Raw genomic sequence first — 24,600 nt, 5'->3', positions numbered from 1 at the left:
TGGCTGAAATAACTACCAATAAAACTATTTCTCCATACTTGCTGTTGGAATACCAGAGTGTGTACATTTTGACATCTGCCAAGGATTATTGGTTCTCACTGTGACTTTAGGCACCTGAAATTGTGCTGCAGTATATAGAAAAAGCTTATGCTGTTGTCTTTCCTTCTTTCCCACTTTCATCTATGAATTTGATCCTCATCCCCTGGAATAGCCTTAGCAGCTACTGCTGAGCTCAACAGGGTATCCCTCCAAACAATGGTAGCCACAATTTTTTTTTTCTCTAGAGCCCCCTTTTATCTGCCATATCACCACTGTTCTTAGAAACACCCCTATGAAGACTATCACTACTCCAGGAAGTTCACCTCTCCTACCTACCCCTAGGTCACTACCATATCTCAGAGTATTAGTAGAGAAAATTCCATCTCAAACTCTGAGTTGTAGGTAAGAACTCAGAATTACGTAGTTCATGAAAAGAGTCTGCCTAGCCACTGAAATGTGTATCCTCTAACCAAGCTCTGAGTTCTAAAGGCTCAGACTACTGGGAGATAGGAACTAATTAAGGTCTTTTTTCATACAGATTCCTTGCTTCAGCCTACAAACATACTTAGGTCTCTGCTATCCTTAAAAAAAAAATTTAGATACTTCTCTTAAGGCTGCCAATCTTAAAAACTATGATCCTAGTTATCTATTCAATTTCATTCTGAGAAAAGTTGTTTATACTAATCAGTTGCCAAGGCCTATTGATTCTAGTCCAGCAACTTTTCTTACATGAAATCTGCTAGCTCAGTGCCAGGTATTGGGTATATGAGACAAAATTAAACTCAGTCACAACCCTTAAGAACCATACATTTTACTGAGAAACGCAACATGTGGACAGATACTTATGTGAGGAGGAGGGGAGAATAAGGAAGGATTTTTCATGTAAGGTGATACATGCACTAAACCTTGAATCTACAGATGTAGAATTCCAATTTCTGGGAATATCACCTAGTCTGGTTTGTCTGGAATTCAGCTTGAATAAAGGGAATGATGTATAACAAGAAAGGCTACAACTAGATTATGAAATGCTTTAAGTACCAACCTGAGGAATTTGTCATCTATCCTACAGGCAATAGGGAGCCACTGAGAATTATTAGGTAGAAGAATAATATTATTGGATGAATTCTTTATAAAAATTATTTTGGTGGCTGTGGAGAGAATGAATGGGAAAAGGGAGCAAGTAGAAACAGAGTCTAAGAAGAAAGTTTTTGGAGTAGTCTTTGGAAGGAGTAATAGGGGTCTAAAGTAGGATGGTGGCTGTGTGTGGAGGAAACATATGAGAGAAATGCTATAGAAGTAGAATCAACAAGATTTAGCTACTAATTGGATATTTTGGAAAGAGTAAAGTGAAGGATAAAGTCAAGGTTGTGTACTTAGGTTCCTAAAAAGATGATGGTGCCCTTAATAAAAATAAGGTAGTTTTAGAGATAAAAGAATGTTTTCTATTTTGGATGTATTGAATTTTAAATGACTGCAAGAAACCAAAATGAAGATGTCCAAAAGGCAGCTTGTAACATGGGACTGACATTCAGGAGTGATAGTACTGCTGCATATGTAGATCTGGAAGTCATTTGCATGGAGAAGACATTCAGACTTGAGAGAACTGATGAGATTACCATGAGAGAGAATGTAGAATGAGAAGAAAAGTGGGCCCAGGTGAAATCTTTGGGGAAAAATCTTAGCTGTGGAGACGTTGATGACAATTCAGCCAAGAAAACTGAGAATGTTTAGAAGAGAGAGCAGTATCACAAAAACTGAGAGAGAAAGAGTATCAAATGCTGCAGAGGTCAAGAAGGATGAGAATTAAGGAGAGGCCATTGCTATGGTATCTTTGGATCATTGGTATCCTTCAGAAGAACAGTTTCAGTTGAGTGGTAAAGTTAGAAGCCAAATTATAAAAAGGATTAAGAAATGAGTAGATGGAGAGAAAATGGAGGAAAAGAGTATTAATCTCTAAAGTCTGGTTGTGAAAAAGAGAAGAGATATAAGAAGGTACATTGAGAGTATAGTAATGTTTTGTTTTGTTTTGTTTTTAACAAAGTCTGAAAAGTCTGATAGTTGATCGGATATCCATTTCTTTTTCATTCAGGATTATGCCTAACTTTGATGGGTATGATAATTTCAGCCAGAACCCCAGTTCTTTTGCTCTTTTATATATAGTGTTCTAAGCCCTGCAGTCCTTTAGTGTCTGTGCTGCTAAGTCTTGGGTGATTCTAATTGTGGCACCATCACATTTAAATTGGTTTTTTTTCTTGTTGCTTTTAATATTTTATCCTTGATCTGGGGGTTTCAGAATTTGACTGTAATATTCTTATGAATTTTCTTCACAGAATCTCTTTCAAGTAGTGTTTGATGGATTTTTTTTAATTTCTACTTTCCCCCCTTGTTCTAATCCTCCAGGACAATTTTCTTTAATTATTTCTTGTATTAATGTACCAACAATTGTATTATATTGTATCATTTTTTATCATAATTTTCAGATAGTCTGATTATTATTAGGTTTTTCTCTTCTTGATCTGTTCTCCAGATCAGCTGTTTTTCTTATGTTTCACTTTCTCTTCTTTTTTTTTCATTCTTCATATTTTGTTTAATTATTTCTTGATCTCTTATAACTTCACTGACTTCACCTTGCCCAACTCTAATTTTCAAAGTGTCATTTTCTTCCTTAGTATTCTGTATCTCCTTTTCTAATTGGTTGACTTTCTTTTCATAATCTTCTTGTTTTCTTGACTTATTCTTTTTTTTCTATTTTTCCTCCATCTCTCTCATTTGATTTTTAAAGTCTTTTAAGTTCTCCTATGAATTCTTTCTGGGCAGGTGACCATTTGATATTACCCTTTGGAGTAGAAGAGGGTTTCTTTGCTTCAATATCCTCCTCTAAAGATGAACCCCGGGTCTTCTGTATTCCCATACTAACTATCTGTGGTTGGATTCTTTCTCCTTTGTCTGTGCATATTTTTTTGTGTAATAATAGCTTAATTTTTGTTATCACCTCTAGGCCTGGGGTATAGGGATGGTGCCCCTTGCCCCAGATCTTCAGTTCTCCTCTCTGGCCTGGAACCAAAGCCATACCTCCAGCCTCCTGTAAGTGCCCATAGCCAGAGGCTTCATGCCTCACTGCTTCTGTACTCACTGGTTGTGTGCTGGTTCCTCCTTGCCCTTGCCACTCTCTGCAGCACAGCTGGGTCTGGTGTTCCTTGTCAGCAGAGGTTCCCTTGATCTTCCCGACTCAGATGCCCTACTCCCTTCACCATCTGGAGGTAAAAGTTCCTATGGCTAGGGCTGAGGCAGCCTCCCAGCCCAGCTAACCCCAGGGTTTGCTGCTTGTTAACACAGATCCTAGCCTGGAGGTGTTTACTCTTCACAAGAACAAAACCTCATACTTGGATTTTTTTTTCTGATCTTCTCTAATTGTCCCAGGAAGGCCTCTGTTGTGCCCTTATTCATATTTATTTTTACCAGCACTTTGTTCATCCTAAGGTGCTATTTTATCTCTTTTTGTGGGGGAAAATCTTGAAAGCTTGGAATTTTCTGACCCACTCTACCATCTTCCCAGAATCCTCTCTAGTGTATAGTAATGTTAAGTGAAGATATTTTCAGAATAGAGAAAGATCTTCGTATTTTTCTAGACACTAGGGAAAGAGGCAATAGACAGGAATACTTAAAATTAAAGCTGAGGGTGGAGGATGTGGTTAAGATATAAAGCAACACGCTCCCAAAGGAAACAGGAAGGAGTGGGGTCAAAAGCACAACTAAATATATTCATCTTGATGAGAAGAGCAACTTCATCAGAGCCTACAGTAAAGAAGGGAAGAGTGGAAAATGATTTTGAATTTTGAGATTTGGGGATAAAGGAGAAATGGAAACTCACAACAAATGACTTCTATTTTTCTTAATAAAGTAGGAAGTGAGGTTCTCTGCTGGGGACATGAAAGTTACATTGAGAAGAAGGAATAGTACAGGAGGTATAAGGAAAGCAATTCAGGAACAGCTACTATGAGGTGTAAAACAGAGTCAGTTACTAAAGAAGAAAAAGATTGCTCCAGAGTAGTTAAGGCCCACTTAAGATTAAATAACATAAATCTATAGTGAAGCTAGCCTGCATAGTTGTGTGATTTTCTTCAGTTTGTTGATATAGAAAGTGACAGTGATGGGACAAGAGAGAAGGAATTCACAAGTACAGAACAGTGTATACTTGAACTGATTTACTAGCCATTCAAGATTTCAAAGGGAAGAAAATTAGATGAGAGCAAGGGTGATGGACTGGAAGATGACTACGTGATGGAGTGAATGGAAGGAAAGATAAGGACAGAAAATAAGTATAAGAAAAGTGAGGCCCAGAGAGAGATAGAATAATAAAAGTCTATGGTCAGAAGAATTCCAGAGTTCCATATTATGGCAGTTACTGGGTGATGGTGAAATGAAGAGTTTAACTATCCCCTTGTATATCTATCCTCCTTTCCTTTACAATGGTACCATCCTTACATGGGGTTTAATTGCCTCTCACCTGTACTATGATAATAATTTCTTAACTTATTATTGTATTCCAATCTCTTTTTTCTTCCTCCTTCACACTACTACCAAAGTAATTTTGTGATTGTGTACAAATTAGACAGCAGTAGACATAGAGGATTTTGAAAACAGGGTTAGGGAGCAGAGCCAAGATGGTGTAGTAGAAGTAGAAACATGCTAGAGCTCTCACCCTAAGCTCAGCCAAATACCTGTTAAAAAATGACTAAACAAATTCTGGAGCTGAAGAACCCACAAAATGACAGAATGAAGCAAATCTCCAGCCCAAGACAGCCTAGAAGGTCAAGAGAAAACATCTGTCTCACTGAGCTCCAAGGAAAGTGCAGTCTAGCATGGGCTGTGCCAGCACAGAAGGGACCTGAGCAGGCCTTGGGGGGACTAAATCTCTGGCACCTGTGGCAGTTTCTAGACTTCACAACCACAAAATGCTGGGGACAGATTGTAAGGTCAGTGGAAAAATCCTGTCGAACCTGTGTAAGAGAGTAGAGTAGTGGTCTGGTCCCAGTCCCCGGACAGTGGAGTGGGTGGAGGAGCCAGCAGCAGCAGAGGCACAGACAGTGACTGTTTGTAGAATTCTAGGCCCACAGATTGTGGGGGATCAAGTGGCTGATAGTACAACCCTCCTCTGACCCCTGCTGGAAGTAGAGAGCTACCTACTTGACAAAGAGCTGGAAAAATGAGCAAAAACTGGAAAAAGACTCAGACTGTAGAATCTTACTTTGGTGACAAGGAAGACTAAAATATACAAACAGAAGAAGACAATAAAGTCAAAGGTTCTCCATCCAAAGCCTCCAAGAAAAATATGAATTGGTCTCAGGCCATGGAAGAGCTCAAAAAGGATTTTGAAAATCAAGTAAGAGAAGTAGAAAAGTAGGAAGAGAAATGAGAGAGATGCAAGAAAGTCATGAAAAATTAAGTCAACTGCTTGCTAAAAGGGACCCAAAAATGCTGAAAAAAAATAACACCTTAAAAATAGACTAAACCAAATGGCAGAAGAGATCTAAAAAGCCAATGAGACGAAGAATGCCTTAAAAAGCAGAACTACCCAAATGGAAAAGAAAGTCCAAAAATTCATTGAAAAAATAATTCCTTAAAGATTAGAATGGAGTAGATGGAAGCTAATGACTTTATGAAAAATCAGGAAATTATAAAACAAGGCAAAAGAAAGAAAAAATAGCAGACATTGTGGAATATTCCATTGGAAAAACAACTGACCTGGAAAATAGATCCAGGAGAGACAATTTTAAAATTATGTGACTACCTGAAAGCCATGATCAAAAAAAGGAGCTTAGATATCATCTTTCACAAAATTATCTATGGAAAACTGGCCTGATATACTAGAACCAGAGGGTAAAATAAATATTGAAAGAATCCACCAAATTAGATCCCAAAAGGAAAACTCCTAGGAATATTGTAGCCAAATTCCAGAGCTCCCAAGTCAAGGAGAAAATATTACAAGCAGCCAGAAAGAAACAATTCAAGTACTGTGGAAACACAATCAAGATAACGTAAGATCTAGCAGCTTCTACATTAAGGAATGGTAAAACTTGGAATATGATATTCCAGAGGTCAAAGGAGCTAGGATTAAAATCAAGAATCACCTACCCAGCAAAACTGAGTATAATCCTTCGGGGGAAATAAATGGAACTTCAATGAAAGAGAGAAGTTTCAAGCATTCTTGATGAAAAGACTAGAGATGAATAGAAAATTTGACATTAAAACACAAGAACCAAGAGAAGCATGAAAAAGGTAAACAGGAAAGAGAAATCAACTGAAGTTGAACTGTTTGCATTCCTGTCTGGAAAGATAATATTTGCAACTCTTGAGACTTTCTCAGTATTAGTATAGTTGGAGGGATTACATACATGTAGACAGAGGGCACAGGATGAGTTGAATATGAAGGGATGATATCTAAAAAAAATAAAATTAAGGGGTGAGAGAGGAATACATTGAGAGAAAGAGAAAGCGAGAAAGAATGGAGTAAATTATCTCTCACATAAAAGAGACAAGAAGAAGCTTTTTCAATGGAGGAGGAAAGGTACAATAATTATACTTACCTCTGTACATTTTTGAGAATCAAATCAGATGTTATATAAAAGGCTTTGCAAACCTTAAAATACTAGATAAATGTCAGCTATCATTGTTGTCTCTAAAAAAGGGATAATACTTGCTGCATCAATCAGTCTCAATAAGGATGTTGAAATAATAAATGAGATATTACAATAAAACTTCACTGTTTCAGGCTGATTCAGGAAAGAGCTCATTTTGACTAAAGAATTTTCAAACATTTTAAAAGAAATTCTATTTTTATTACTTTCAAGTCTATATTCAGACTAATTGCTAGGAGTAATTATAAATAGAGATCCTGCTTGGCCTGCTTGAATATATATGACTCAATGATCCCATTCCATCTTATTTCTTCTTTCAGAACCTTGCCCTTCCTTCATCTCTACTACTTCCTCTTAAAAGCATGTAGTGTTATCCTCCTTTTGATCCTTATACCACCTAAAGCCACTCTTTGATTTCCCTTTTACTGCTAAATTCGAAAGGAACTATAGTCTTTACTTTCTTACTTTTCTTCATACATCCTCATGTAATCTGGTTTCTGTTTGCACTGCTTTACTGAAACTGCTCTCTCAAAGAATACTGATAATGTCCTAATTCAGTATATTTTCCCCCTTTTTCTTCCTTCACTTCTCCATAGTATGACACTGTACTTTCCTGCTTTTCCTACCTCTTCACTTTGTTCTTGGCCTCTTTCACTGGTGTCACATCCTCCCACCACTTAAATGTAGATGTTCCTGAGGACTCTCTATTTGATCCCTTTTGTATTGCTCTTTTTAAAATACTTTTTGTTTGGTAATCTCATCTATATCCCTTGGTCCCTGTGCAGAGAAAAAGTCCTTGTACAGAAAAGTTCATGTCCTGATCCATAAATTTATTAAACTAATATAACCTTCTACCTAATTAACTGATTGATTTTGAAACATTATCCTAGGCAAGGAAAATGAGTAAGCTGAAATTTTATAGCATTCATTTTTATAAAATTTTAGTGCCAAATCCAAAGCATCACTCTCATCTTTAATTTAAATAGTCTTGAATTTCATGAAAGGTTTTGTTTTCCTTTTCATTGAAGCTTTTGACTCTACATCATTGACCACACCATCACCCCACTCCTATATACACTCAGTCAGAAAACTGATTACTTTTTCTAAGTTCTTGGCAACCTGCTAAAGATTTTTAAAGTACTTTCCAATCCAAATTGACCCCAATATCCTAGTAAATGTGTATTCAGGATCAAGCCCATAAATACATATATCTCCCTAAACGTGTTCATTTTGCAGACAAAAAAAAAAAACTTTGAAAACATTCTTCTGTCTATGGTATAGAATCAAGTCTGTAAAACATTGTACAACCTAAAAATGAGATTTAGTTAACCTACTTGTATCCATGCCAGGTTCTCCCACTTTTCCCCTCTTCTCAATGTTTTTGCTCCCCAAGAAGTAGGGGAGGAATTTCTGTCTTCCTTTTCTCTAACACTGTAATACAGTACAATATTATTAGACTGACTTCCCCCTGAGGTCATCCTAGTCTGGATGCTTCGTTCTTCCAGACCCAAGTAATTCTAGAGAATCTAATTCCCACAGCTTCTTACCTCCCAAATGTTATCTCTCATAGAAGAGGCAAGAAAAAGCTTTTTCAATGGAGGGGGAAAGGGGAGAGGTGTGAGAGATAAAGTGAAGCTTACTCTAATTACATTTGGCTCAAGGAAGGAATAACATGCACACTCATTTTGGTATGAAAACCTATCTTACACTACAGGAAAGTAGGAGAGAAGGGGATAAGCAGAGTGGGCGGGGGGCGGGGAATGATGGAAGGGAGGGCAAATGGGAGGAGGATCCAATTGGAAGTAAACACTCTTGGGAAGGGACAGGGTCAAAAGATAGAAGAAATGGGGCAGGATAGGTTGGAGGGGAATATAGTTAGTCTTACACAACATGACTGTTATGGAAGTCATTTGTAGAACTACACATTTTTGGCCTAGTTGAATTGCTTGCCTTCTCAGTGGAGGATGGGTGGGGAGGGAGGAAGGAAGAGAAGTTGGAACTCAAAAGTTTTAGGAACAAATGTTGAGAATTGTTTTTGCATGCAACTGGGAAATAAGAAATACAGGTAGTGGGGTATAGAAATTTATCTTGTGCTACAAGACAGGAGAGAAGATAGGGATAAGGGAAGGGAAGGTAGATTAGGGTAAAGGGTAATCAGAATGCTTGGCATTTGGGGATGGGGGAGGGGAGAGATGGGGAGAAAATATGGAACTTAAAATTTTGTGGAAATGAATGTTGACAACTAAAAATAAATAAACATTAAAAAAATAAATTAAATAAATAAATAAAAAGAGAAAAGAACTTTTTGGAAAAGTAAATGGGACATTGGAAATCTTTTGCTTGTACCAGCCACACAGATAGTCAAGACATTGCTTTCTTTCACTGAGGCCATATATCATCTTCCATAGAGAATTCTCTATAAGTATGGCCTTGTTCTCATCCAACATCTACTTACTAAGCTTTACCAAAAAGGGCAATATGTGATATTGCATGGAGTAGTTTTCTCTTTTTCATTAGGCAGTTTTTCCAAAGAAATCTACAAGATCAATACTATTCACTGACCTTGCTTTCAAGTGCACTGAGGAATTTTTTAGGCATAATTCTTCTTTGTTCTTGTTCACTGCCTCAAATGACAGCCTATTTAAACCTGAACTGCCACATAGTATCAGCTCTTCTTCAAGAAGAGTAGTTTAAACTTCTAAAACAATGGCAGTTACCTAAAACAAAAATTTCCCTGAAGAGAATTTTCTTAGATAAATCTGCTTGATTAACAGCTTAGATAAGCCTTGGTGTTTTGGGGGGGTTTTTTTGTTACAGAGTCAGCATCTAAATTAGGAACAAAACCAGGAGACTTGAAGTAGAAAATAATGACCACAGCAGGAAACGCAAAATCACTATTTAATCCTTTATTCCCTCCAGACCTTATTAAAATAAACCTTATGAAAAAAATCAGGCCTATTCATTGAAGGGAGATTCCCCCTTTCTCCTTAGGTATATGAAGCTTAACTTTTAAAAAGTGCCACATGTATTTTCTTGCGACTTGTTAAAATAAAGTTACTGAGTTGTAGGATTTTTGTGTATGAACCAAATAGCAAGCAAGTTCTGTTCCCCCTTAAGAAGAAAATTTAAGCTCCAATGGCATATAATTGCAGCAAGGTCTGCGTCATCAAGAGTTACATCTGTTTAAATATTTTGCATTAAGGATATACCCATGTAATTACCCAGTATCTAATATATTATTCAAACTAAATTTAGCACTGAAGGCTCCAATAGGTTTTTACTATTCACCTTTAAATAACAGAACCATTCTGGTTTGAAAAAAAAAGGCAAGAAGAAAAAGTATTTTCTCTGTGTGTGTTCTAAGCAACACTGCAAGCCTTTCATCAGGGTGGCATTAGTCTTTGAGTTTTTCCTATAGTGATGATGTCCACTTCTAGATAATAACATGATTTTACAAAATTACTAGGGAAATTTAGAGAACCACCTGTAGCTGTGGATGGCTTTTTCTCCGGAAGTTGATTCTTTTGGGATCAGAAACTGTGACTTGGTCCACATTCTCCTTATACTGTAAACTAGTGAATTAGCTGGCCAAAATATATTAAAGGAAAAAAAAGAGACCATCCTGCAATTTAATGACTCATCATATTTACCACTAAAACCTCCCTTCCTCCAAACTTCCCTATTTCTTTGACAGTACCAACATACTCTCAGTCACCAAGGTTCATAATTTTGGGACCATTCTTCATTATTCTTCTCCCTCACGACGTGTATATAATTTCTTACAAAATCTGACTGATTCTAACCCCGTGGTATTTCTTTTAGGCATATTATTCTCTCCATCCAAAATGTCTGCCATCGTAGTTCTGGCCCTTACTGACTCTTATCTAAACTGTTATAATAGCTTCTTTAAGAAGAGAAATATAGTCTTGTGCGTGGTAGAATGTCAGGACACTGAATAACTGAAGAATGTACTTTGTGCATGTTACATACCAAGTACCATAAGTAATAACCAAGATATACTTGTACAAAGAATTATAAGTTAAATGGTTGAAAATAAAGGGGTATCTTTGTTGACATTATAGCAATATTTCTGGACCTTAAAATTTATACAAACCTATTAGGAAAAAAATGGAAGATTAACTCATAGAAAACCAAGGTTTTATTGCTTAAGTGACATCCATCCCAGCTTTTTTTTTTTTAATCTTTTTGTGCTTCTTGATTCTGAAACTAGAGACTGATTGTAATTTCACCTATATATATAACACATGCTTTGCTTTCACTTAGAAATATATTCGTTTGCTGTTTTGACTAAACAAGAGACAGCTTTAAGGTTAGGAATTAGTCAATGATCAATGAGATTTCACTATGAAGCTTCTTTGTACCATATTCTTGCTAGACACTGAGGATGAAAAGATGAAACGAAGTAGTTGTTGCCCTCAAGGAACTTGGATTCTATTAAGAGATAAGATCGGGGTTCAGTTTCTATCTCCTGACACATACTCTCCGTACGACTCTTGGAAAGTCACTGAGCCTTTCAGTGCCCTAGTCAAATAGCTGAGATTTTAAGTTACTGACAAGTTGCTGAACTCCATTGGCAAAGGGAGTTTCTACACCAGGAGATTCTTATACTGATGAAATTATAGATCTGGACCAAAAAAAGATTGATTGGATATTTTCAAATCTCATTCCTTTAATTTACTTTTGGAGAGTCAATTCATAGATACATTTATTGGTTGCTTGTTTTGTTCATTCTGATTGATTAGCAAAGAAAAAAATTTCAGATGTTTCTACCCAAAAGTTCAAATATGCTTTATGGTTATTCTCTTGCATCCTATATATTCTACTCATTACTTATGGATTTATGGTTAGATTTTGAACACGTTTTGGACTAGGTTTTGGACAAGTTGCTTTACTGTTTAGTATACAACAAGATTTTACATTCATCTTCACTCTTTTGTCATGTGATAAATTTCCCCTCTGCCTTTGAAGATAATAATTACAGAAACTATAAACCTTATTCATGATAATATACGTTTCCCTTAGAAAGTCAGTGAATATTTACAGCTTTAGAAACTAAGCACAACTTAAATTTTGAAATGCCTAATTTCTGTTCTGAAACCTGTCTTTACAAATGTAATTTGATATGTGGCAAATCAACCTTACTGACAGTATATATCAAATCAGAAATTATTATTGGTCAAATTTAATAGAGCTTCTGATTTAAAAAATATATATGTATCTGAAGAGATCATTTTATTTTTTTGTTATACGATGCTTTCCCATGCATAGAACCTATTAGAATTGGAAAGATAATATGTGTAAACAGTAGCAGAGGCTTCTGATTAACGCTAGTGACTTTCTTAATTCTACTTTTGTGCATAATGTGTAGAATTTGGCCCAATGATTCCTAACCACTTATATATATAACAGAAATGGGTCAATTTCAAGTCCCTCATGAATTTATCGATATATACGTTTTAGGAGGAAGTTGTATTTGACATTATCTTATTCTTGACTATACTTCATAGTTACTAAAAAAAAGTCATGTAACCAAAATTATATAAAGTTTCAACATTAGATATTATTTTTTCCCTTATAAATAAATCAGACTTGATCATCTCATTAGCTCTCCCTTCATAATTATATTTCCACTGCATATAAGTACCATCATATATCCTTAGTATTTTACATTTCATGACTGCAGGTGGATTATCTACCAGAAGTGCTCAGTCTTCCTTTAAAGATATTCTCATTTAGGTCATGTCAGTTTCTGCTAAATGAAATATTGATTGTTGTTGTTATCCACTGGAGTTTTCTGACAGTTTTAGGAATATAGGGAAGTAACTACTATAGAACTGCAAAGAAAAGTGTAATTTAAAATGAAAGCCGTTAATAGGATTTAATGGCTTTGATCCAATAAATCTCTTATAAGAAAAATGGTTTTTAAATTCACTGGTATATTGTAGAAGGGTAACCCATTAGAAATAACTGGTTCCATAATTATAAATTCTGTGCATGATCCCATTCTGAATAATCAGCTGTCATTGACCCAGCAATTGCCTCAATAGAGAGATGATTCTAAACCCCAGTTCATAGTCTAAAATAATATATATTATGGAATGGCATTACTCACTGCAAATAATAGATAAGAATGTCCTCTGTATCCATCCATAGTAGTTTTTTGTTGGTTTCTTTTTGAGTTGTTTGGGGTTTTTTGGGTAGGGGGAGTATTAGTCTTGGATTTTAAGAGGAAAGTCAGATTTAGGCTATTTTGGCCATTTACCCAAAAGAGCTGGAATGGATACTCTTTTTTTCCTTTTTTATTAATTTATTTTTATTCTCAACATTCACTTCCACAAGATATTGAGTTCCTAATTTTCTCCACTTCTCTCTCCTCCCCTCACTCCAAGAAGGCATACACCCCTTTCTCCAATCTGTACTCCCTACTATCACCCTTCTCTTATCTGCTTCCCTTCTATTTTCCTGTAGGGTAAGATAGATTTCTATGTAAAAACAATTTTTAATATTCATTTTTAAAATGTGGAGTTCCAGATTCTCTCCCTTCCTCCCTCCCCACCCATCCTCATTGAAAAGGCAAGCAATTCGATATAGGTTATACATACGTAGTCGTGCAAAAACTTCCATAACAGTCATTTTGTTTTATTTTACCCTGTCCCTCCTCCAAAGTATTTGCTTCTGATTATTCCCTCCCCTAATCTGCGCTCCCTTCTACCATCCCCCCATCTTTTATCCCCTTTCCCCCTACTTTCCTGTAGAGTAAGTCAGATTTCCATACCCAATTTAGTATGTATGTTATTCCTTCCTTAATCCAAATCTGGTGAGAGTAAAGTTCACTCATTCCCTCTTACCTCCCCACTCTTCCCCTCCACTGTAAAAACTTTTCTTGCCTCTTTTATGTGAGATAATGTACCCCATTCTACCTCTCCCTTTCTTTTCCCAGTACATTCCTCTCTCTTACCCTTTTTATTTTTTAGGTATCATCCCTACATATTCAACTTGCTCTGTGCCCTCTATCTATATACATATATATGCAAATATATACATATACCTATATGTGTGTATATATCTATAGATATAGATATGCTCCCTCCAACTACCCTACTACTGAGAAAGGTCTCATAAGTTGCAAATATCTTTCCAACGTAAACAGTTCAACTTTATATAAATCTATTATTTCCCTTTCCTGTTACCTTTTTGTGATTCTCTTAAGTCAAATTTTCTATTCAGCTCAGGTCTTTTCATCAAGAATGCCTAAAAGTCCGTAATTTGATTCTTGGTTTTAATCATAGCTCTTTTGACCTCTGGAATATCATATTCCAAGCCCTCCAATCCCTTAACGTAGAAGCTGCTAAATCTTGTCTTATCCTGATTGTGTTTCCACAGTACTTGAATTGTTTCTTGCTGTCTGCTTGCAATATTTTCTCCTTGACCTGGGAACTCTGGAATTTGACCACAATATTCCTAGAAATTTTCCTTTTGGGATCTCTTTCAGGATGCAGTTGGTGGATTCTTTCAATATTTATTTTACCCTCTGGCTCTAGAGTATCAGGCCAGTTTTCCATGGATAATTTCTTGAAAGATAATATCTAGGCTCCTTTTTTGATCATGGCTTTCAGGTAGTCCAGTAATTTTTAAATTCCCTCTCTAGGATCTATTTTCCAGATCAGCAGTTTTTCAAATGAGATATTTCACACTGTCTTCTATTTTTTCATTCTTTTGGTTTTGTTTTATGAGTTCTTGATTTCTCACACAGTTATTAGCTTTCATTTGCTCCATTCTAATTTTTAAGGAATTATTTTCTTCAGGGAGCTTTTGGACTTGCTTTTTCATTTCACCAATTCTCCTTTTTGAGGCATTCTTCTCTTCATTGACTTTTTGTACCTCTTTTGCCATTTGGGTTAGTCTAATTTTAAAGGTATTATTTTCTTCAGTTTTTTGGGGGGGATCTCCTTTAGCAAGCTGTTGACTCCTTTTTCATGATTTTCTTGCATCACTCTCATTTGTCTTCCCAATTTTACTCTGTTTCTCTTACTTGATTTTCAAAATCCTTTTTGAGCTCTTCCATAGCCTGAGCCCAATTCATATTTTTCTTAGAGGCTTTGGATGTAGGAGCTTTGACTTTGTTGACTTCTGCTTGTATGTTTTGATCTTTTTTGTCATCAAAGTAAGAATTTATAGTCTGAGGTTTTTTTTTTCTCTATTTGCTCATTTTCCCAACCAATTACTTGACTTTTTAACTCTTTGTTAAGGTAAGGCTCTGCTTCTTTTGTGGAGGGTGTAATGTCCCAAGTTTTAGAGGTTTTGTACAGCTATTTTCCGAGAAACTTCTAGGGACCTGTAAATTTTCAGTTCTTCCAATGTGGTATGATCAAAGGAGAGGTGTTTACTCCTTTACCGGTCAGTGCTCTGATCTGTGAGTTACCACAAGCACTCTTTTCTTCCTTGGAAGTGTGAGGAGGATTCCTTCTCCACCTCCTCCAAACTAGCACTCCCCCTCACCCCAGGACCACTACCCAAGACTATGACCAGATCCAAGGACAGGCAAAGCAAGAGAATCCTGCCTCAGCAACAGCAAAGAGATCCCTGCAATTCCCTTCTGATCAGCTTCTCTTTATCCCCCACATCATCTGTGGCCCTCAAGCTCCAGAAGCAGCCACTGTGACCTGCCACTACCACTATGCCAACGCAGGGACTGGACCACGTTCGTCTCTCACCCAGGCTTGACAGACCTTTCCTACTGACCTTCTAAGTTGTCTTTGGCATTTGTGGGTTGAGAAGTCTGGAAACCACCACAACTGCCAGTGATTTAGTCCTCTGAGGCCTGCTCCAGGTTTGGTAGGGCCTAGTCTATGTGGACACATTTTGCACTGGACTGTAGTTCTGTCTCAGACTGGTGCAACAAACCTTTCCTGTCTACCTTCCAGGTTGTCTTGGGCTGGAAATTTGTTTCACTCTGTCATGTTGTGGGTTCTGCTACTCTAAGAATTTTTTTAGTCATTTTTTACAGGTATTTGCAGGGGTTTGGGGGAGAGCTCAAGTGAGTCTCTGCTTTTACTCCACCATCTTGGCTCCACCCCTAGAGTAAATTCTCTTGAGAGACAAATAGAATAGGGCCTTTGGATAGAAAGTAAAGAGATAGGGAATCTTATCTGGGAGACCAGGGTTGAAGCTAGTAACAATGAAAGACATAGGGTTATTAGCAGTGGGAGAAGAGAAATACAGTCCCAGGTTTTGCCTTTTCTCTACCAACAGGAAATCTAAGCCTATAGGTTGTCATCCCAGGCTATTGCCAGAACTACATGAAAAGGAGGCGGGGGCAGATTAGGAGGGCCCAACATCAGACAACTGTCAAAGAGGATAAGGAGAGCTGGGAGAAAAATATCAACTGAAGAAGGGGGAAAGGGGAAGAGTTTCTATGCCCAGCAGTCCTTGGGTAGCCATTTGTATGTAGAAGATATATTTAAGCTAGAGATAAACTCTTTTGTGCATTCATTATTTGGAAATGCAACATTTTCATACTTTAAGACACAAATAATCAAGTAATATTTTTTAACATCTATTATATGCAAAGGTATCATTAAAATATCGATGAAAAAAATTAATCTTTTCAAAGATTTCAGCTTTTTAAAACATGCATAATATTCAGCCTCCATTTGAGAATTTATTTTAGATAGATAAGAATTTAGAAAAACCTGTATATGAATGTGACTATCTGCTTCACATGGAGAAAAAATAGCTTGTCAGGAGGGATGAATGAATGATTCCTTTTGCATAAAAAGTCTCTTGTATTGTTCTGCAACTATAGCTTGGATAAAATAACATACTTGACAGGAATTATACTTGTATAATAAAGTAAAAAAATAGAACCTTTAAAAATTCTGGATTTTTTTCTAAAAACATTTATTGAGTATATAATAGTAATAATAATAATAGCATTTCTGTAGCATTTTAAAGTTTCCAAGCACTCTACAAATATTATCTCACTTTATCCTCACATAGTTCTTGGACATAGGTGCTATTACTATTCCCATTTTACAAACGAGGAAACTGAGACAAAAAGAGGTTGTGACTTGCCCAGCGTCAGTCAGGTCTTCCTAACTCCATGGCCAGTATTCTTTCCACTACACTACCTAGCTGCTTTACCATGGCAAAGCATTCTGCCAGGCACTGGGAGAAAATGTTTAGATAAGACATAGTGATACATGATTTAAACTGTCGTCAACTTTGTAATCTACAATTACTATATGACATATATGACTGCACAGCAAAATAATGAACAGCAAATCAGTAAAGTAGAGTTATTTTGAAGGAATAATTGTAAAGGGGAGATTGATCAAATCTTTCTGTCCATATTATTTCCCAGATTTAACAGCAGTTGCATTCTAAATAGATAATATTCATAATAAGGTAGCTGCCACAGCAGAGGGGAAATAAATAGGCCATGGATAGGATTGTACATCCTATTAAATTTTATTGAAATATACCCTTTACAGCTTTCAGAGATCTTACGGGCTGGAGGTGACAGTACTCTGGCTTCTTTGGTCTGTCTTTTGCCTTCAAGAAACACAGAGGCTTTTGGTCTCAAATAAGCTCATGGGGAACATGGAATGGCAACACCTCAAATGTCTCATGGGAGTTGCAATATCAAAAGTGACTTACCAACTTTCTCTTTTTATATAGAAAAGGTCTCATCTCTAATGTGTTATTAATAATGTTTCAGTTTTCCATTTTCATGGGATTTAAGGGCAATGTTTAAATAGAATGATGGAATATTACATATAAAATTGTTATTTTCAGACATAGGGAAAGGTCTCCTAAACAAAGGATGTAAAGGATGTAAAACAAAATAATGGAAAATATAACTAGAGATTTAAGAGTTTAAAAATGACCTTAGCACCCATCTAGCCCTCTTCATACATGAAAGGAATTCCAGCTATGATATATCCAACCAGTTGTCACCCAGACTCTACTTAAAGATTTTCCAAAGATAGAGACTCTACTACCTCTTTAGATAATTCATTCTTCTTTTGGATAACTCTAATAGTGAAGAAGCTTTTTCTGACATCCAGCCTAAATTGGTCTTTTTGTAACTTCCACAATCATTCCTGGTTCTTCCCTCCAAGGCTAACCAGAAGTCTAAATCCTCCTCAATGTGGCAGTCCTTAAAATACTGGAAGACAGTTATCATGTCCCTTTGAGTCTTCTTTTCTTCAGGCTCAACATCCCAAATTCTTTCAACCAGTCCCTATATGACATGGATTCAAGGCCCTTTGCCATCCTGGTTTGCTCTCCTCTGGACAACATCCTGTTGATCAAGGCCCTTCTTAAATTGGCATCTAGAAATGAACGTAGTACTCCAGATGAAAACTGACAAGGACAGATTACTTTGTTACAATCATTTCTCTATTTCTAGAAGTTGTACCACTCTTAATGAAGCCCGTGATTGCATTAGCTTTTCTTGGCTGACATAGCAAATGGCTCATCAATATTGAACTTGAGGTCTACTAAAACCCACAGAGCTTTCTAGAACAACTGCTCTATAGCCATGCCTCCCCTGTCTTATTAAACTTAAGAGTAAGACTTTACATAGGGTAAGCATACAAGTTTAACTGAAGCAGCAAAGCATCCCGAAGGAGAGAGAGGAAGCAGCATATGCCAGGCGAGTCAAACCACTATCACCACCTTTTCTCCCATCTTCCATGAAACACTGAATTCCAACACAGTGCCCATAGTTATCATTCTGAGAAGCAATTCCCGTAGAGATGCAGTCTGATAACTGCCCCTGCAGGTACTACAGCTACCTGAAGACCCAGAAAAGAAAATTCTTGCCACCAAAATCTTTGGCACTGTCAAATGGTTCAACATCAAAAACTAATGTGATTCTATCAGTGGAAATGAAATTAAAGAAGAGGCATTACTACCTGCTTTGCTCCAAGTACCATAAGGATCATGGAACCTGTCCATCTGATTTACAGCTAAAAATTTTCCATATGTGTTTTGTTTCTTCCATTAGTAAGAGGGTTCCTTGAGAGTAGGGACTATTTTACTTTTATGTTTGGATCCTCAGCATTTAGCACAATCCTTTACACAGTAAGTGCTTAATAAATGCCTTACCCATTCATTCATCCATTTATCCACACTGATTTTCATTTTATTAGATTTAACTAAATGTTCTAATCTTTCAGGATATTTTTGGATCCTGACACATGCATTGTGTTAGCTATCCCTCCCAAGGTTATGACATCTGCAAAGATGATAAGCATGCTATCTATGACTTTATCCAAGTCATTAATAAAAGTGTTAAACAACATAGAACCAATCACACATCCCTGGAATATTCCACTAGAGACCTTCTGCCATAATGTCATTGAACAATTACTCTTTAAGCCAGGTCATCCATGTTGTTTTGAATCCATTTCTCCATATTATCATCTAGCCCACATATCATTTTTTTTTACAAAATAATATGAGATACCTTACCAAAAGCTTTGCTCAAATATAGCTAAACTATATCCAAAGCATTCCTCCCAAACTAATTTAGTAATCCTGTCAAAAAAAGAACGAGTTAAGTATGGCATGACCTGTTTTTAAAGCCAAACTGGCTCTCTATAATCATGAATCCTCTATCTAAATGTTCATTTATCATCTCTTTATTGGTCCATTCTAAAATTTCCTCAAAAATTAAAATAAAGCTTACTAGCCTAGATTTTGAAGACTTTGTTCTCTTTCGCTTTTTCTATTATATGCAACTTCTTCTAAATCATGTAAATCCCTTCAGATATCACCGATAATGGCTCAGAATCACATATGCGGGTTCTTTTAGGACCTAAGGATATACGTAGTTCATTGGACCAGGTGAATTAATCGACTGAATTTTTACTGTCTCCTTATTTATCTTAGGTAACAACTATGCGTTTTTCATTTTTGTTATGCCAGTTCTAATGTAAGGGTCATTCTTTATTGGAGAGAAAATATTAACAACAACCAATTATCATGGAATGCATTGCAACAATACAAATGTAGTTAGAGCTAATACAAAGACTTATTAAAAATTGGAAATTTCCCAAGGATGACATTTTTTCTTACATATACTACTTTTCTTTCCTTTCAGGAATGTTGTTTTGGGACATCTGATTTATTTATTAATCAATCACTGAATGTTACTTTTCTCAAGTTTAAAGTCAACCAGGTGGCATAGTGGATAAAAAACTGGACCTGGAGCCAAAAAGACCAGAGTTCAAATCCAAAGTCATACATTTGCTAGCTATATGATTCTGGGCAAGTCACTTAACCTCTTTCTACTTTCACATCTCTTATCTGGCACCTGCCTCCTAAGGTTGTTGTGAAAGTCAAATGAAATCATATTTGTAAAGTGCTTTGCAAACCTTAAAGTGCTTTATAAATGCTAGCTACTATTGTTTTTGTTAATAATTCTCTTTACCCTTAATATTGAGAAGATTTATAATGCCTTCCTTGCAAAAGCATACTGGAGGATTTATATTTTCTTAGAACACTAAAATTATAAAATGTCTTGGCAGGGGACTTAGAAATTGACAACTCTAATACCATCAGAATATAGATGAGAAAGAACTAAGGCCTGGTGAGGCTTACCCAGTGGTCCCCAGAAAGCAAGTAGCAGAGTTAAGATATACACCCAAAGTCATTCCAAAGTCAGTGTTCCACACACCATACCACACTACTAATTAGAAACACTGAAATCCCTTACATGAAAGAACTGAAGAACACATTTAGAGATCAACAAAGCAAGTTAAAATATGAAATACAAATAAGCATCGTCGATCATCAAAAGACTTCCTGGAAGAAATCAATTTTGAAGATGAGGGATATTGTTCCATAGGGTCAGAGAATGAGTAAGACACTTAAGGATTAATTTTGTTCTTTCAACTCTCATTTTGCATTTGAAAAGATGGTTACTGAATTTATACAGCAACAAAAAATTTCTATTAGGAAGTTTTAGTCCTTGATAGTACTGAAAAGGCTAATGGTGGTAACACTATAATCAATTCTATATTACAAACAGGAATGGACATGTAGGCTCATAGGTCCTAAATTCTTCTAGTTCCTTTATCTATTCATTTTTAAAAATTTCTTTAAGCCAAAAATCTTGTTTTCAGTTCTCTTTCCTCTTTCAATGCTAGTTGCTATTTAGACATTTATTCAGTGCCTACTCTGTGTAGATTGTCATATTAGACTTTGTCGAGGTAACAAAGATGAATAGAACATGATCCTTGACATCAAGAAAATTATTATCTATTGGAACAGATTATTACTATTATTTATGCATCATTTTAAGATTTATGAAGTTCTTTACATGTTATCTCATTTGATCAGATAACCCATGTATACAAATAATAATATTATAGATTAGAAGTTATAAGTACACTGGAGAGGTGAAAAGTGCTCTGAGGAAGAAGAACTTAGTTCCAACTCAGGAAAATTATGAAAAACTACACTGTAAAGGATTTAAACAGATAGTGTTGGTAGAAGAGTATCCCAAGCATGAAGAATGACATGAGCAAAGTCATAGGGGCTAGAAAGGACAAGTTTTTGTAAAATAGTGAGTAATCTAGTTTAACCAGACCAGAGTACACACTGAGAGGGAGTGTAAAATAAAATTGGAAAGTTAGGATATAATCAGACTATTGAAGGCTTTGAATTCAAGAATAAGGAATTTTTTCAGCTTTCAGTGACACATATCTCCTGCTGTAAGACACCATTGCTGGTAGTTGGGAAGGAAGGGAAAAGAAAGAAATCCCACTCCAATTCCATTTCTACATACTCCAACAGAAAAGGGGAGGGGGAGGAAAAGCCATTATTTTTTCCTCAAAGCTTACCTTAGAAGAGGGGATCATCTTTCTTTTTATCTAGGTAAATGGTATGGCCTTTCTCAGCCAGTCACTGGAAGTTCCCCTTATTCCTATCCAGTGACCAACATCCTATAATTCTATGAGGTTGATTAAGGAATATCTTTATACTTTGCTACTAGGTTGTTTGAGTAATTCATTTATACCCATTTTTTTTAGGAAAGTGACTAAATACTTCCTTTATACCACCTTTTTAGTTTCCATCTTCTATTCTTGTTGTCAGTCATAAAAACAAAAAAAAAAACTAGCATGGAAAGCTCTGATTGCTTACTTCAGGTAGGGGAGAAGCTGTAAGACTATGTTCTGTTTTGCAGCAGGCCAAGAATGAAGAGAAACTGGTTACTAGCCATGAGTGACAGCCCAACAAAAAAAAGGGTCAGGGAGAGGTGACCAGGAGTTATCAGAATGTCAGTGTGTCCCTGATGAAGATGCACATAAAAAACGCCACTGCACCCCCTTTTCTCACCCACTTTGATGTACTAATTAATGGATTACAATTGGGAGAGCCCCTATTCCCATTGCCTGAAAGGTAAGGTAGGATGAGCCCCTGATCCTACTGTTGTGAACAGTTAGAGCAAAGGGACCTAGTGCCTTCATTACAGCCCTATATTTCAGGTATATTGTGGGTTAAATGGGCTTTTATGAATACCCATTCACTAGATCCTGTCACCTCTAGTATAAAGTACAATGCCCTAGCCTTATGTTTAAAGCCTATACAGTCTAGCCTTCCAATTTTATTTCACATTATTTCCCCTTATAGACTCTCATTTTCATCCAAATTAAACCTTTCCCTAAACTTGGTGCCTGCCTCTATGCATTCATGAAGAGCTTTCCACGTTTACCTCTGCCCTGCAAAATCTTTGTGCATTCAAGGATCATCTCTGATGCTTATTTTGCAGTAAAGCCTTCAATCTGTCATTCAACTAATATCAAAGTACCTACTTTGTGCTCAGCACTGGGGATATAAAGAAAGGGCAAAAAAAAAAAATTCCCTGCTCTAAAGGAATTCACAGTCAATAGGGGAGACAGCATGGGAACAATTATGGTCAAGCAAGATATGCATAGGATGAATTGGAATTAATCTCAGAGAGAAGCAGCTAATATTGAAGAGGACAGAGAAAGGCTTCTTTGCAGAAGAAAGTACATTGGCTAATAACCAGGGAGCCAGGAGAGGAGAATTTGGAACATTCTAAGTAGTCCTTTGTAACATTAGTTTGAGATCTCCCAAGCTAAAAGTGTCATCTCTCCCCCTCAGATTTTCCTGAAACATGTTGTTTAGGTTGCCCATTTGTATTTTATCAATATTTACCTTCTTTTGTACCTATGTGTGTATTTGTCATACTCTTGGCCCAGCCCCACTTCTTCCTCCCCTGCCAAATGTAAACTCTTTTAGGGCTGGGACTATCATATTTTACCTTTTTTTTTTTAAACATTCTTTTTTAAAATTTTGAATTCCAATTCTCTTCCTCCTGCCCCTCCCCCACTCATTGAGAAGGCAAGCAAAATATCATATTTTATCTTTGCGTCCCTAGTACCTACTTTACTGTAGATGTACATTCATAGTAGCTGCTTAAAAAATATTTGTTTAATTGAATTGAGTTAAATTGACCTGGCCTATGAACCTAACTATAGTTATAGCTGCAACATTTTTCCTATAGTGATGCGCAGTCCAAGTTCCAAACAATCAGTTTAAAATCAGAGACTATATGTATAGTCACTTCCTGCTTACCCTGATTATTATGGAGCTTATTATTTAGATTATGAATTATTTAGACCTACTTACTGCTGCTTTTCTTTTTTCTCTTGCCTACCTATTGTCTGTTTCAATTTGACAAAAGCGTCTTCAAGATGTCCAGGGAAAAAGCAAAAGAATAAAATTTGAAATATTCAGTTCTGCATATTAATTTTTTGCAAAAGACTGAAACTGAATGATCACTGTAAATAACTTAGCTATTCTCAGCAAATACAAAGGTCTAAGACTGTTACAAATGATGAAAGATGCTATCCACCTCCAGAGAAAGAACTGGTGGAGTTTTGAATGAAGATCAAAGCATACTTTTTTTAACTTTATTTTTCTTCAGGGGTTTTTTGGGAGGAGACTTTTTCTTAATATGACTAATATGGAAAATATGTTTTGCATGACTGCACATGTATAACATATCAGATTGCTTGCCTTCTCAATTGGGGGGGTGGCAGGAAGAAGGGAGAGAATTTAGAATTTAACATTTTTTTGAAATATTAAAATTGTTTTTACATGTAATTGGGAAAAATATTTTTTTTTAAAGAATGCAAAATAAAAGACAAACTGTTGACTTTAAATAAAGCATTTGTATTAACTGTATATTTCACTTATTTAAGTTACCTCTATTCTCCATTACCATAGATAATTGGGAATTGAAAATAGAATGAATGAGGACATCAGTGCTTTTCCACTGTTTTAAGTAGTGTGAGCTTAACTTCATGCCTCTTTATTTTTGAAAATCTGTTAATGCTATTTTCCATTCCTTTCTACTGCAGCTTCTTAGAAAGTATTCTTTCAAATTCTTTCTGAAGTGTCTCTGTTAGAACGTTTAACCAATTCATGAAATCAATATTGTAGTGGATTATAACTGTAACTTGCTTTGAAAACCATATTGGTTTTCTAAAGCCTCCCTCTTTTAGTGGTTTCAAGTGTTCTCTGACTTAATTACTTATATATGTCCAATTGATGCCAAAGCATTGAAAAGTGAATTAGTTCTTCCTAAGTCTTTTTAAACTGTCAGTGTGGTATGTAGTTCCATGAGACTTGAAAACTCACAAGTTAATGAGCTTTAATAATGATTAAATTAATTAAATTATTAACAACAAATATATGTGCCTTTTTGTCTTCATAAATTGGCATCTTTATTTCTTTATCTTTACTACATTTCTTAAGCTGTAATGGGGTGATTTAAATTTTATTCCTGATTAAGTTACCTTTTCATAAACACCCATCTTTTAGTCATTACAGGGAATGAGTTATTTCTGTCAAGGAGAGA

The 24,600-nt window shown here is 36.0% G+C and overlaps 1 protein-coding gene across 10 annotated transcripts in view; it reads left to right on the top strand.

Annotated features, from left to right (window-relative positions):
• The window catches only part of GPHN (gephyrin), a 749,523-nt gene that overhangs the window by 519,922 nt on the left and 205,001 nt on the right, over positions 1-24,600 (top strand). The window lies entirely within an intron of this gene.

The sequence above is a fragment of the Notamacropus eugenii genome, chromosome 1 (assembly GCF_028372415.1).
Source record: "Notamacropus eugenii isolate mMacEug1 chromosome 1, mMacEug1.pri_v2, whole genome shotgun sequence".
Classification (NCBI taxonomy): Eukaryota; Metazoa; Chordata; class Mammalia; order Diprotodontia; family Macropodidae; genus Notamacropus; species Notamacropus eugenii.
Note: the sequence above shows the minus strand (reverse complement) of the source record. Positions and strands in the feature narration are given on the sequence as shown.